Consider the following 16080-nt stretch of genomic DNA (forward strand, 5'->3'; position numbering starts at 1 on the left):
TCATGTGCTGTATTTGCTCTTCATTGTGGTTATATAATATTCACCTCTAGATATGTTATTAGTTCTCGCCTGATTACATATCTTTGACACTGGCTGTCCTTGGCAGCTTTTGGTGCTCAAAATCAATTGTTCTGTTTAGAGTGCTTTGAGGGGGCCCCATGTAAAACTCATACTGCGGCCCATAGCTCCTTAGCACTGAAAGGTGGCCATGCATCTAGCGATTTGGTGGCCAATGGACCATCCGATTAGATATTTATTATCGAATCGGATGAAAATTGGTGTTGCCACAAGCATGCCCGATTGACAACTCGGGCCCCTTTTACACTAGCATGCAGCATCCCTGCCACAAGGGCCATAAAAGTCTATAGAGACTTGTAAACATGGTGCGGTGCACGGGAAGTATCCAAATTGCCACAATATAGACGCAAAGGCTGAAACGTGTTGCCACACGATCCGTGCCTACCACACAGATTGTGCACCAATGCAAGTCAATAGGCGACACAGTAATCTTGATGATGTATGTCTTGCCCAGCATGGAGTACACCACTGTGGGGGGTTCTATGCATATGACTACTGCCGTCGTCTATTGTGCAGCCTCATATGTATACTGATTTCTGCAGTGTCGTGATGCTGCAGCAGGCTCCCTTGCACCATCACTGCACCGCTTAGGTGTAAAAGAGGCCTCAACCAGTTCTAGCCCAAAACTGGTAATGGTGTGCAAAATTGGGACAAGAAAAGAATGTGACAGAACCCCCAGCGCTGACCCCCCCAAATGTAAATGTACCTGTGCGTTAAAATACTTTACCTGTCTGCTGTCACCTCCACGATGCTCATCCATCTTCTGCATTGCCACCCCACATGGATACCGGTATATAGCGCATGAGGCAAGAAGGAAGATGGATCGGCACATGTATGGGGGGGACATTTACATTAGGGAGGTAGCGGCGAATGCAGCATCACAAGGCATATTCCTGAGATATTTCATGCTGAAATTGATCAGGAATCAGCCTGCGGTGTATGGGCAGCCAACAGATCACATGTGATCAGAGAGAGATCTGTCTCTTGGTTGAATTTACCCATACATTGCTAGATGCATGGGGCAATAAAGTAAACCTGAGACGAAAGGAGGGAAAAGTTTTATACATACCCGGGGCTTCCACCAGCCCCCTCCATGCATAGCGCTCCCTCGCTGCCGCCTAACGCCTCTTGGATCCTCTGGTAGCAGCCCCGTTCTTTTCAGCCAGTCAGGCGTACTGCGCATGTGCGGCCCAGCCACACTCCCGTCCTGCACAGGCGTAGAATGCTCTCAGCTGCAGGAGAGACAGGGGAGCGTGCTTGGCCACACTCCCGTCCTGCACTTACTGGCCGAAGATAACGGGGCTGCTACCGGATGATCCAGGAGGCTTTGGACAGCTGCGATGGAGTGATCTACATGGAGGGGACTGGAGGAAGCCCCAGGTGTATATTAAACTTTTCCCTCCTTTCATCTCAGGTACACTTTAATGCTCTCTAGAACAACTCTTGTTACCTGAGCTAAAATATATGTAAAATGTTTTATTAATGGCACCGATCTGCAAACCTGTTGAAAACTGTAGTGCTTTGATATAATTATTGTGCACAGCAACCGACCGAGTCTTTATTTACAATTCGTTATATCATAAGGGTTTTTTTTTTCACTTCAGTGTCACTTAAATGTCTAAGGGGCCATTCACACTGCACGCGTTGCCGTCTGGATTTCGGCAACGCGTGCAGGAGGCAGACACACACGACATCAGACAGTGCATAGACTGCACTGTCTGATGTTTACACTGCATGCGTTCCGGACCAGTGCGGTCCGAGAACGCATGCGCCATGCAATTTTTCCCAAAACGCGCGACTGACCCATTCACTTTCAGTGAATGGGATCAGCCACGCAACGCATACAAACGCGGATGGCGTGCGTTCGTTTGCGTTGCGTTCCAAATGCATGGCCATCTGTGTTTGATGATGTGAACGGGGCCTAAACCGCTGTCAACAAATGTGAGTCACCCCCAAAATGTCAAAATAGTGCGCAGAGTATCCATTTTGTGTGTGCCCACCATTATTTTCCAGCACTGCCTTAACTCGATTGGGGATAAAGTTCACTAATGCTTCACAGGCTGCCACTGGAATCTTCCACTCCTTAATGATGAAGTTGGTAAATGTTGGTGACCTTCCGTTTCAGGATGCCCTACAGATGCTCAGTAGGAGACATGCTTGGCCAGTCCACCACCTATACCCTCAGTTTCTTTAGCAAGGCAGTGGTCATCTTGGAGGTGTGTTTGGAGTTGTTATGTTGGACCAGTTTCCTGAGGGGAGGATTATGCTCTGCTTCTGTATATCACAGTACATGTTGGCATTCATGATTTCCCTCAATGAACTGTAGCTCCCCAGTGCCGGCAGCACTCATGCAGCCCCAAACCATGACACTCCCACCACCATGCTTAACTGTAGGCAAGAAACACTTATCTGTACTCCTTACTTGGTTACCACCACACAATGTTGACACCATGTAAACCAAATAAGCTGGTCTCATCAGATCACAAGACATGGTTACAGTAATCCTTGTCCTTTGCTTGCTTGTCTTCAGCAACGTGCAGGCTTTCTTGTTTATGATCTTTAGAAGGAGCTTCCTTCTGGGACAACAGCCTTGCAAACCAATGTGATGCAGTGTGCAGTATATGGCCTGAGCACTGACAGGCTGATGCCACCTACACCTTCAACCTCTGCAGTCATGCTGCCAGCACTCATACATATATTTGTAAAAGACAACCTCTGGATATGACGCCGCGCACATACACTCAAATTTCAAAGATCGACCTAGGTGAGGAATGTTCTGAGTGGAACCTGTCCTGTTTAACAGCTATATAGTCTTGGCCACCGTGCTGCTGCTCAGTTTCAGGGTGTTGGCAATCTTTAACCTAGGCCATCTTTTACGTAGAGCAAAAATTATTTTTTTAAGTTCCTCGGAGATCTGCTTTACCAGTGGCGTAGCTAAGGAGCAATGGGCCCCGGTATGAGTTTTACATGGTGCCCTTCCAAGCACTTTATACATAAAAATTTATATGGCGCACCAAACACAGAGTTGGAGGTGCAAGAAGGGGAGGAGGAACAATGTTAATGGGGACAATGGGGAATAATTGTTAATAATTATTATCATTCAAAGCATTTATAGAAGTGATCATTACAAGCACAGGACCAATAAAGAGCTAATACTGCAGTTGAGGGACTGCAAGGCTCAGAACTAATGCGCCTGCGCAGTACAGCCCAGAGGATGTCAGATGCCGTCAGCGCGCACCAGTGACACGCAGATTGGAGCGCAGAAGAAGCCCGACCTGGCAGCCGGCCTGGCCAGGTCGGGCATGCCACCGGAGACCACCGGGAGCCTGCGGAGTGGTGCCGAGGGCACCTCCTGCCTGCCTTGGGCTGGAGGAAGCCCCAGGTAAGTGGATTTGGATTTTTATTTTTTTTCGATAGTCCCTGAACCTTCCCTTTAAACTACCTTTTCAGCATTTTAGAGTTGAAAAAAGTACCCAAAAGTTGGTGAAAATAGTACTATCTAATTTATTTTGAGCATTTTCTTGCTTGCTGGTGGCTTAAAAGGCATTTTATGTCAAGTTGTGAATATGTCAACAAGGAGAAAACTCAGGAGAAAAAGTGAATTGCATATGGGCCCATGAGTTTTTTTGGCAGATAGATGGCTTGATAGATAATTTCCAAAAGGTCTGATCTGATTTTGATTTTCTCATAGAAGTGAATGGAAATTGATCAGAAAATCGATTGGACATGTAAATCTGCCAAAAAAAAACTCATCCTGTATTTCCAGCATTAAGGTGGCCATACACTGGTCGATTTGCCATCAGATTCGACCAACAGATAGATCCCTCTCTGATCAGAGAGGGATCGTATGGCTACCTTTACTGCAAACAGATTGTGAACCGATTTCAGCCTGAAACCGTTCACAATCTGTTGTGGTGGTGGTGGTGCTGCCGCCGCTCCCCCCGCCCGCTACACGCATACATTACCTGCTCCGCCGGCGCGACTCCAGTCCCCAGGTCTCCGCTGTCTTCTCCGCTCTGGTCTCCAGGTCCGGCATGCTTTACTTCTTCCTGCCCGGCAGGAAGTTTAAACAGTAGAGCGCCCTCTACTGTTTAAACTTCCTGCCGGGCAGGAGGAACTGAAGCATGCCGGAGACCAGAGCGGAGAAGAAGCAGCGGGGGCAGTCGCGCCGGCGGAGCAGGTAATGTATTGCCTCTCTATTGCGTCGGTCGTCGGGCACTCGAACGCCGCTAGCGACGCGCTCCCTACCCGCGGGCGATCGGCGGTAATTTTCCGCACGGAGCGATCGACGGGATCGGACGAAATGGATCGAAATTCGGCGTGTAGCGCGAACGATTGGCAGCAGATTCGATCCCAGTGATCGAATCTGCTGTCGAAACGGCGGCAAATCGGGCCAGTGTATGGCCAGCTTTAGGCTAGCTAGCCAGTCTATTTACAAAGCTTTCCCTAATTTCAAGTTGTTTGGCAAAGCCAGACAGATTTGTCTGTGGTTCTGGTGGGATTAGTTCCATGTTTGTTTCACAAACGACAAATGACAAAAACTAAAATTAACTTCAAGAAAGGCTGAATCCATTCACAAGGCAACCAAATATCAGTTAAAGAGACTCTGAAGCCTCTTTAAAAATCAGTTTTCCTTCCAATGTCCATGTCAGCACACTACGGGGTTAATCCCGCCCCTTAACACCTCCAGGACATGTCTATATAAATCTTAAGCCCTCCCTTAGCTAGTGCTTTTTTTTCCTGTCCTCCTCCAGGACTGTCATTTTTTCTCTTTTTTACCATTTCTCTTTGTAATTTATGTTTTGTGTCCTACCTGCTGCTTTCTTGGCAGCCACCACGCTTAGCCTTGAGCGTGAAGCCCCGCTGTTTTACCTTAAATAGGTATAAGCGGTGGTCCCCCTCTTTCTGCTGGTCTTTCTGGGGGTGTTTTCTTCTCCCTGTGAGGCCGCATACGCTGTAAACCGGCGTACATCGGATTGGGCAGCATCAGACGCCGAATGCGGACCAGCCTGGGACGCAGGGTCACTTCCGGGACGAAGTGAGGTCATTTCAGGAAGTCATAGCGCAGCCGGCGCTGAAACCTTCAAAACTCAGCGTACAGGACGCTGAGAGCGGCGATTTCGCTGGAGAGAGCGACAGGAGAGTGCGCTCTCTGTTCCCGCGCTTACAGAACGACAGAGGCTACGAGTAACAGCAAGTAGGTCATCCCTATAGAGATGTGCTAGCGTAATGCCTATGTCAGGAGAATAGGCTGCACAAGTGCAAATTTATTTGTTTCTGATGGATACATATGATGGATATTGTTTCTAGGTGGATGTTCCTATAGTACATCGGTGAACTGTGTGAGCCTGCATAACTGCTGACAGCTACAAAGTTCTGCAAGTTACCTTAAATCAAGGTAAAATTGTCTTTTTCTGTTACTACACATGCTATAAGTTGCACTGTACTTAAAAAGTACAAGATAAAGTACTTCTATATCTTCATATAGGTTCTACTTGTCACCTATGGAAGACAGCAATATGGCCTCTTCTGCCCATAAAACAGACCAGCCAGACAAATATAGGTAGGACATGAAGAATATGGTTTGTACTTCCTCACTTTTTTTATTTTTGCTGAGAAGTACTAAAAAAATTTTGTGTTTCAAGGCTAGAAGACACAGAACTCTTCCTTATACATTATATGTTTGTTTTTTTGCTCTGTTTCTTCCTCTGCAGTGTCTCCCAACCTGAAGAAAACCCTTCAACATCAAGAGACGATGCTGCCTCAAAGTCGAGTAAATCTCGATCAAAAGAGGATGCTCAGAAGCTCGCTCAACCTCAGAGCAGAAGTAAAAAATGCTGGGCATGTGGGAGAACATGCATGCCAGGGAAGCTAGTCTGTACCGAATGTTTCTACTCGATACCAGCAGAGGAGGAACCTATGGAGGATCTGACCACTATGGTAAAAGAAATTGTGCAGCAGTCACTAGCAGAGCACTCTAATGCAATTAGACCGGCAAAACCGAATAGGGACGGTGATACGTCGGAAGATCCCGACCAGGCGAATGAAGAGGACAATCTGCTAGTAGGTTTCGAGTTTTCGCTGGTCGCGCCATTTGTCAGGTCTGTAAGGCAGGCCCTAGAATGGAAGAAGAAGAACCACCGGCAAAGAAACATTTCTTCCCGCACCTCAAGAGGAAGCCAGTGATGTTTCCGCTGATGGAGGAAATAACTGAGTTGGTGCAAGATGAGTGGTCTAAACCGGAGAGAAAGGTATCCATGTCCAACCGGTTCTCAAAGTTATACCCAGTAGACGGCAACATAGTCCAACAGCTTAGTGCCCCTCCAACAGTGGACGCCTCAGTAATGCGCCTAGCCAAACATGTGACGCTACCTCTGGAAGATGCCGTATCCTTTCGGGAACCGCTAGAGAGGAAAGTCGACATGGATTTGAGGAAAGCGTATTCTACCATGGGCGCATTGTGCAAACTCGCCATCGCTTTAACCTCTGTATCCCGTGCATTGAGAGTCTGGACGGACAATTTGGAGGGTGTGATTAAAGCAAACGTAGACTGTGAAACACTAGTAAATGCATTAGAGGAGTTCAAACTAACATCAGACTTTGTAAGTGAAGCGGCCATCGACATTATTAGGTGCGCGGCAAAGGCCATTCTACATACCATCACAGCTAAGCGAGCGATGTGGCTAAGACCGTGGTCAGCAGACACCAATTCAAAAACATCATGGTGTAAGACCCCGTATGATGGAACGAACTTGTTCGGAGCCAAGATGGATACAGCTATAGCAAGAGTGACCGGAGGCAAGTCTGGGTTACTGCCCCAGGATAGACGGCAGAAGAGAACCAGGCAGAATGATAGAAGATCTTTTCAGAGATCAGGAGACTATAGAGGTGCAAGACCGAATCAGTCCTTTCGTAAAAACTGGCGAAGCACGCAATCCAGTCTGTCAAGGTTTAGTAAGCAGAAAGCTTCAACTTCCACTTCACAGCCAGCAAAAACCTTCTGAGGTTTTCCCTGCCCACCTAGAGGCGGTAGGAGGACGGCTCCAGAAATTTGTACAACTGTGGGCACAAGAGATAAAGGACCCTTGGGTCATAAACACATTACGCTGGGGACATTGTTGGAACTTCGAGACAGAGCCTCACTTACCATACTTCAAGGCCACGGCCATCCCAAAATCTCCTCAAAGGTTAGAGATCCTTCACAGTTATGTACAGGAACTATGGGAAAAAGGAGCAATAGTGCAAGTACCGGAGCTGGAGAGATTTCAGGGTCTCTATTCCCCTCTGTTTTTTGTGGCAAAGAAGACAGGTCAACTCAGACCAGTACTGGACTTACGTTTTTTGAACGAACACATAGCTCAAGAAAAATTCAAGATGGAATCACTCCAGACGATAATTCCAACAATTCAATTACCCCTCTGGGCGATACAATTATATCGCCCAGGAGGTGGCGCAGCACTATTTTTTTTAATTTTTTGTTTTTTAAATAAATCATGTAGCGAGCCCAGGGCTCGCTACATGATAGCCGCAGCACAGCGGCATCCCCCCATCCACTCCGATCGCCTTCGGCGATCAGAGTAAGCAGGAAATCCCGTTCAGAACGGGATTTCCTGCTGGGCTTCCCCGGTCACCATGGCGACGGGGCGGGATGACGTCACCGACGTCTTGGACGTCGTGACGTCAGAGGGAGTCCCGATCCACCCCTCAGCGCTGCCTGGCCTGATTGGCCAGGCTGCGCAAGGGGTCGGGGAGGGGGGGGGCTGCGCGGCACGGCGAGCGGCGGCGGATCGGCGGCGAGATCGGAAGTTACACGCAGCTAGCAAAGTGCTAGCTGCGTGTAACAAAAAAAAATTTATGCAAATCGGCCCACCAGGGCCTGAGAAATCCTCCTGCGCGATATACCCCGAGCTCAGCTCGGAATTATCGCTCAGGAGGTTACAGGACTGGATGTTGGCAGTAGATTTGGCAGATGCCTATCTACATATACCGATAAGAGACTCGTTCCAGAAGTATCTCCGCTTCTCTGTAGGTCATGTTCACTACCAGTTCAGGGTGTTACCCTTTGGGATCTGCACAGCCCCGAGGACGTTCACGAAGGTGTTAAACACAATTATTGCGTCCCTTAGATGTCAAGGGTTACAAGTTCATCATTATTTGGACGATATATTGCTAATAGCTTCTTCGGAGATCGTCCTAATCCAGCACAGGAAGGTCCTCCTGGACACTCTACAGAGATTCGGCTGGATCATCAACTGGCAGAAAAGCAAGCTTCAGCCGGTGCAGAGAATTTTATTCTTGGGAGCGATGTTGGATACGAAGGAGAATGCGGTCAGCTTACCACCAGAGAAAGCAGACTCTATTATTCGAAAGATCACTGCAATAGAGAGGAGAACGACGATCTCAGCAAGGGAATGCTTGGCACTACTAGGAGTGTGTACTGCCACAATTCCAATGGTCAGATGGGCAAAGTGGAACATCCGAGTGATTCAAAGCTCTTTTCTCGACCAATGGAACGGAAGAGATTACGATCAGGAGATCAAGATTCTAAACCACATGAGAGAGGAGTTAAGCTGGTGGAAAGACGTCAGAAATCTCTTTAATCATCATCACATATCGGTGGAGAAACCGGCTGTGATAACGACAGACGCCAGTCACTGGGGCTGGGGGGCACATATGGACAAGGACTTTGCACAGGGCAAGTGGAGCCTACCTGCAACAGAGATCCCGGCAAATGTGCTAGAGATGAGAGCTGTCGGGGAAGCTTTGCAGTACTTTGCATCGGAGATCAAAGGCAAGAGGGTACTCATGAGGATCGACAATATGACAGTAGTTGCCTACATTCAGAACCAAGGGGGAACCAGGAGTCATACTCTCTTAACAGAGCTGGAGCCGATCATGACATGGGCACAAGACAATTTAACATCCCTCCACGCAGTACACGTCCCAGGAATACAGAACACTGTGGCGGACTCACTGATCAGGCATTGGATTGACCACAAGGAATGGGGTCTGAAGAAGGAAGTTTTTCTGATGATATGCGAGAAGTGGGGAACGCCCCAGGTAGATCTGATGGCGACACCCAGGAATACAAAATGCGCCCAGTTTGTTTCGAGGTACAAGTACCCGCAGGCGGTGGAGTGGGATGCGCTATCGATCCCATGGAATTTCGAACTTGCATATATATTCCCTCCGACACCGATGATTCATCGAACTCTGAAGAAAATAGAACAGGAACAAACAACGATCATTGCGATTATACCCTACTGGCCTCGCAGGCCCTGGTTTCCTCTACTACAGAAACTATCAGTGCAACCACCAATACAGTTGCCTTGCCCAGAGGATCTTCTGTCACACAACGGAATCTTGCATCCATACCCAGAGCTGTTAGGCTGGTTTCACAGTGGGACGTTACAGGCGCACGTTAGAGCAGCCTGTAATGCAGCCCACCGCACAGTAATGAAAAATCAATGGGGCTGTTCACAGTGCGGACGTTGCGTTACATTGTAACGCTGCATCACAAGACAACGTACTGCATGCAGTACTTTGGACGCGGCTGAGCCGCGTTAGACTGCTTGCACATGCTCAGTAATGTTGGGGAGGAGCGGAGAGCAGCCAGGCACATGGCTAATTAATATGCACTGCACGTTATGACGTGCAGTGTTTACTTCCTGGAGCAGCCGCTCTGTGCGGCGATTGGCCGGCGGGACCACGTGATGCCGCATGCGCACAAGAGTGCGCATCACGGCATCACTGACGCCAGAGTGAGCTGCACAACGCGGCTCACTCTGACGTCCAGATCTAGCACCACCAGGCGTTCCGTTAGGGGGACGTTATGCGACCTTAACGTCCCCTCTAACGCAACGTCCTGGTGTGAAATTAGCCTTAAGTCTGACGGCGTGGAAGCTGAGAGGGAGAAGCTAGTCGCATTAGGATGCTCAGAGGAAGTGATAGATACCCTCCTCAAAGCACGGAAAGCAACTACCAACCTTACCTACCATAGAACATGGAGCAAATTTGTAGAATTTTTGGAACAAAAGGGGATCCTATTGGAGCAGGTTACTGTTACAACCATACTCGACTTCCTGCAAAGAGGGGTCAAGAGAGGGTTAAGTCTTAGTACAATCAAGACACAGATATCTGCAATATCAGCAATAACACACAAGAGGTGGGCAATTGAGCCGTTGGTGATGCAGTTCATTCAGGCAGTAACCAAGATCCGACCACCAAAAAGGAACTGGTATCCCCAGTGGGACTTACCTTTAGTCCTTAAAGCAATCTCAAGGGGGCCGTTCGAACCTACTGCAAGCTGTACGTTAACTAACCTAACCCTAAAGGTAGTTTTCCTCACTGCGATAACATCTGCTAGAAGAATATCTGAGCTACAGGCACTGGGATGCGATCCTCCGTATATACAATTCTTTCCAGATAGAGTATCCCTCAGGCCGATAGATCAACTTATCCCTAAGGTCGCGACGAGCTACCATTTCAATCAGGAGTGGAGCCTTCTGACTTTTCATGACCCATCAGTAGAGACTCCTAATTCATGGAATTTACCACAGTTGCTCAAGATATATATAGAGAGAACCAGTGACATTCGCAAGTCCAGGAGACTATTTCTTATCCCTGAGGGATACAGAAAGGGAGAGTCGGCCACGACCAAAACAATAGGAGCATGGTTGGTGAGAACTATAAAAATGGCATACACCGTTATGGGCAAGGAGCCACCAAGTGAAGTTTCGGCACATTCAACCAGATCGATTTCAGCATCTTGGGCGGCTTTCAATAAAGTTTCCCCTGAGACGATATGTAGAGCTGCTAATTGGGCCTCGGTTAATACGTTTATCACGCGCTACAAAGTGGACCCAGGAGCGCTGTCCACTCTGCAGTTTGGGAAGGAAGTGTTGTCTACAGTGAAGTCAACTGTGACATAGTATAGCTTATGATGACTTATAAATATATACATTAAAAATTCAGTTATAATCATATGCTGTGTCCCTCCCTTTTTTCTGTTGGAGTATATGTAAATCCCCGTAGTGTGCTGACATGGACATTGGAAGGAAAACGGAAAATTGTATACTTACCTGACGGTAATTTTCCTTTCGATGTCCATGTCAGCATACGGAGTTCCCACCCAGCATGTCAGTCAGTATGTTGGGACTATCAAAAAAAGCACTAGCTAAGGGAGGGCTTAAGATTTATATAGACATGTCCTGGAGGTGTTAAGGGGCGGGATTAACCCCGTAGTGTGCTGACATGGACATCGAAAGGAAAGGAAAATTACCGTCAGGTAAGTATACAATTTTCCGTTTTTACCTCTTATTAATGTTAAGGATCTATGCCAGACCTAAAACGCCGCTATCCTGCGGCCGAATGAGGGTTTTATCACCCTCAAATCCTAGGGCAAAAATCCACTACTTTCTTGGTTGTGGATTTTGATGCCCAGGGAAGCAGAGCTTACCGCTGTATCTCTGCCTCCATTCGCGTCAATCCACTGCGGATCTCCGCTTCTCCCCCGCCCCTCTCAGTGAAGGAAGACTGAGAGGGGCGGGGAGAGGCAGCGATCAGCAGGGATTGATGGGAGGAGAGGCAGAGCTACTGCAGAAAGCTCTGCCTCTACCAGGAAATGCTCCCCCGTTTTTGCCCTGGTAATTTGAGGGTGATAAAACCCTTGTTCGGCCACGGGATAGCGGCGTTCTAGGTCTGGCATAGATCCTTAACATCAATAAGAGGTAAAAACTGATTTTTAAAGAGGCTTCAGTTTCTCTTTAAAGTACACTGAGCACCTGGGTCAGAAATTATCGATTCGATCATCAATCTGACGGGATTGCGTGGTTTGTACCAGGCTTAAAAAGAAACCATAACCAAGAATTGAATTTCATCCCAATTAGTAGCAGATACCCCCTTTCCCATGAGAATTATTTTCTTTTTCTCAAATGGATCGTCAGGGGGGTCTGTATGGCTAATATTGTGGTGAAACCCCTCCCACAATGTGATGTCAAGACCATTGTCCTGACAGTTTCCTGTCTGTGAACCTCATTGCATTGTGGGGAAATAGCTGTTTACAGCTGTTTCCAACTGCCAAAAAAGCAAGCAGCATCTCCTTCCACTAGCATCACCTGCCAGCAGTAAAAATGTCACCATGTGATAAATGTCAGAATGTAAATCAGGGAGAGGAAAGATTTTACAATGGGCAAACACTGACTAAATCATTTATACATAATTATTGTAAAAATGAAGCACTTTTTTATTACATTATTTTCACTGGAACTCCTCTTTAAAGGATGTTTGTTAATTGTATGGGCAATTGTGGGGCAGCGTGCTTTTACTTACATATGGAGGGCTGCTCCATAACCCCCATTGTCCACATGGAATCCTCCATCTTCTGTGTCCCTGTGCTGCAGGATGAAATACCTGGCGTTACTTCCTATGTCCCTTGTAGTGGTTTTACATGCAAGGGATGCACGAGGCATCCATCGTGGCAACCAGGGACATAGGATATCACTGCAGTTCTGCTAAACAGGGAAATAGAAAATGCAGGCCTCCATATAGACCAAGGTCTACTGAGCAGCACCCGTAGGTAAGTAAACGCCTGCTCCACCCACCAAAAGCCCATACAATTAATGAACCCTAGGGACTACTTTATGCGGTTGATAATGGTATGTGGAGGGAGTTTGGACACGTCGCAGAATGCTATTAGTCTTACCAAGACATCAGACACACAGAAAGTTATTTGAAAAGGAACCCAAGACAAGAGACATATGGGTGGTGGTTTGGCTGATCTGTGCTGCGGGGGCTCTTCAGCCCGCAGCACAGATCAGAAATCAGGCAGGGCGATCAGACTTCCCCCCTTTTTTCCCCACTAGGGGGATGACCTGCTGGGGGGGGTCTGCTGTGCCTAGCGGGGGTGGGGGGGGCTCTTCAAAGCCCCCCTCCGCAGCACTAGTCCTCCCTCTGCCTCCTTCCCTCCCTCTCCCGTCCCCTGTGTGCGGCGCAGGACGGAAAGCCGTCCTGCGCCGGATAGGGTAGGCTTTAGCCTATCAGATGCTGGCGATCCCCGGCCAATCAGAGGCCGGGGATAGCCGATCTCCTCTACGGCGCTGCTGCGCAGCAGCGCCGTATATATGTAAACACCGGGAAAGATCTTCCCCGCGTGTTTACATTTACCCTGCAAGCCGCGATTGGCGGCTCGCAGGGTGTTCACGTAGACACCCTCCGTGAACTGACATGGAGCGGCCGCTCATACGAGCGGCCGTTTACATGCAATCCACTTCAGGATTCAGGGGCGTAGTTAAGCGTACGCAGAATCCTGAAGTGGTTAAAGAACACCCCGAGGTGAAAATAAACAAATGAAATAAACAATTGGATCTATCCTCCTTCTCCTAAAAATGACTTTTTAAGATATTCTACTGTTTTATTTTATATTTAAATCTACTTTTTAAGTTTTTACTGTTTTATTGTTTCTGCTCAATGACACATTTATTGAAGTAAGCCAGAGCTAAAATCTATGAACTACTGACCCCTTTTATCTCTTTCCTGCCTAAGAAGCCACTTTCTGCTAGAAAAACGGAAAATTGTATACTTACCTACCGGTAATTTTCCTTTCCTGGTGCATCTCCATGGCATCATACTAATGGGTTTGGCTCCGCCCCCTCTAAACCCTGATAGGACCAATTATCTATAAATCTTTTGAAGCTGAGGCCACTCGCCATTCTTTTGCATATTATCTCTCCACAAGGGAGGGCCGTATGATGCAATGGAGATGCACCAGGGAAATGGAAAATTGTATACTTGCCTACCGGTAATTTTCCTTTCCTGGTGCCTCCATGGCATCATACTAATGGGATTTATCTTAGCACGACCCAAACAAAGAAGTCATTCAGGGAGGGAATATGCTTCAAAAGAAAAGTTCATTTATTAATCCAAAATTACATCAAAGAAAAAAACATTATTTTGCAGATAATACTGCTCTACCGAACTGCGCCGTAGATAAGGCAGCAGGGTCCACTCAGTAGTGTGATATAAATGTGTGCACTGTAGCTCAGCTTGCTGCTTTGCAGATCGTTTCAGCTGAGACCTCAAGGCTCATACACACATCAGACCATAGTCTTTGGAAAATGAAAGATCACAGACCAATCTTACCACCCTTCATGTAGTATGAGAGCCATACCTTCACAGTCTTTTCTATGGAGCTGAACTCCCCATCAGAAAAAAATCTTTGCAAGATGCTGCACACACAGATGCTGTACAGACACAAAAGATCAGTATCTGCAAAAGATCTGTTCCTGCCAAAGATCCGTTCCTGCAAATTGCATTCATAGTCTATGAAATCTGCAGATCATCATACACACCTTGTTTAACTGACATTCATCTGCAGATCTGAAAATCCATCCTGGTGGATCTGATCTGCAGATGAATGTCAGTTAAACAAGGTGTGTATGATGATCTGCAGATATCATAGACTATGAATGCATTTTGCAGGAACAGATCTTTTGCAGGAACAGGTCTTTTGCCGATACTGATCTTTTGAATGTGTACAGCATCTTTGTGTGCAGCATCTTGCAAAGATTTCTATCTGATGGGGAGTGCAGCTCCATAGACTAGGCTGTGTAGGTATGGCTCTCATACTACATGGAAGGGGGTAAAATTGGTCTGTGACCTTTTTTATTTTCCAAAGACTATGGTCTGATGTGTGTATGTGGCCTAAGAGTAAGCTGCCCAGGATGCAGCGATTCCTCTAGTAGAGTGTGCAGATAGTTCACGTGGAGGTGAAAGTCCATTGGCCATATAGGCTCTCTGGATAATTTTACAGATCCAGGCTGCAATCGTTTGTGAAGAGGCTTGATGCCCCTTCTTGTATCCTGCTGGAATGATGAATAGGTTCTCTGCCTTTCTAAAGTCCTTGGTCTTTTGGATGCAAGTCTTCAAGATATCAGCAATATCTAAAGGATGGCAATGTTGAGAAGCATCTGACTCCTCTGTCAGAATAGGTAAAGTAATCTCTCTATTAATGTGGAAGTTTGAAACTACCTTTGGCAGAAATTCCGGTCTTGGCCTTAGTACTACTCTGTCATCATAAAACATTGTGTAAGGCAGTGTTTTTCAACCGCTGTTCCGCGGCACACTAGTGTGCCGTGAAACGTTGCCTGGTGTGCCGTACGGCAGGGGTCCCCAACCACCGGGCTGCGGCAGGTCTGGCCTCTCGCTCCTCCCCGCGGCCGCCGCTCCTGTTACCTTATCATGAGCGGGCGGCCGCTTGTCCGATTAGATTCCCCTGTAGCCACTCTCCTCAGTGGCATCTCCTATTACAGCAGCAAGCTCTGCGGCTGCTGTGATGAGCAGGAAGCGGTACAGCGGTTCCCATGGTAACGGCGATGCATATCACCGCTACAGGAAGCCGCTGCACCGCTTCCTGCTCATCACAGCAGCCGCCAAGCGCGCTGCTGTAATAGGAGATGCCACTGAGGAGAGCGGCTACGGGGGAATCTAATCGGACAAGCAGCCGTCCGCTCATGATAAGGTAACAGGAGCGGCGGCTGCGGAGGGGCACTACCTACCCATACTAGGAAGCTATACTGGGCACTATAATAGCTATACTGGGCACTATACTGGGGCACTACCTACCTATACTGGGCACTATACTTGCTATACTGGGCACTATACTGGGGCACTACCTATACTGGGCACTACCTACCTATACTGGGCACTATGCTAGCTATACTGGGCACCATACTGGGCACTATGCTAGCTATACTGGGCACTATACTAGCTATACTGGGCACTACCTACCTATACTGGGCACTATACTAGCTATTCTGGGCACTTTACTGGCTATACTGGGGCACTACCTACCCATACTGGGCACTATACTGGGGCACTACCTATCCATACTGGGACTATACTAGCTATACTGGTCATACTAGCTATACTGGGGCACTATACTAGCTATACTGGGGTAACTATACTAGCCATACTGGGGCAACTAAACTCCCTATACTGGGGCAA

At 47.6% G+C, this 16080-nt stretch overlaps 1 protein-coding gene across 1 annotated transcript in view; it reads left to right on the forward strand.

The window, feature by feature from the left end:
- D2HGDH (D-2-hydroxyglutarate dehydrogenase) overlaps positions 1–16080 on the forward strand; it is a 49693-nt gene that overhangs the window by 301 nt on the left and 33312 nt on the right. The window lies entirely within an intron of this gene.

This window comes from Hyperolius riggenbachi, chromosome 4, assembly GCF_040937935.1.
Source record: "Hyperolius riggenbachi isolate aHypRig1 chromosome 4, aHypRig1.pri, whole genome shotgun sequence".
Taxonomy (NCBI): domain Eukaryota; kingdom Metazoa; phylum Chordata; class Amphibia; order Anura; family Hyperoliidae; genus Hyperolius; species Hyperolius riggenbachi.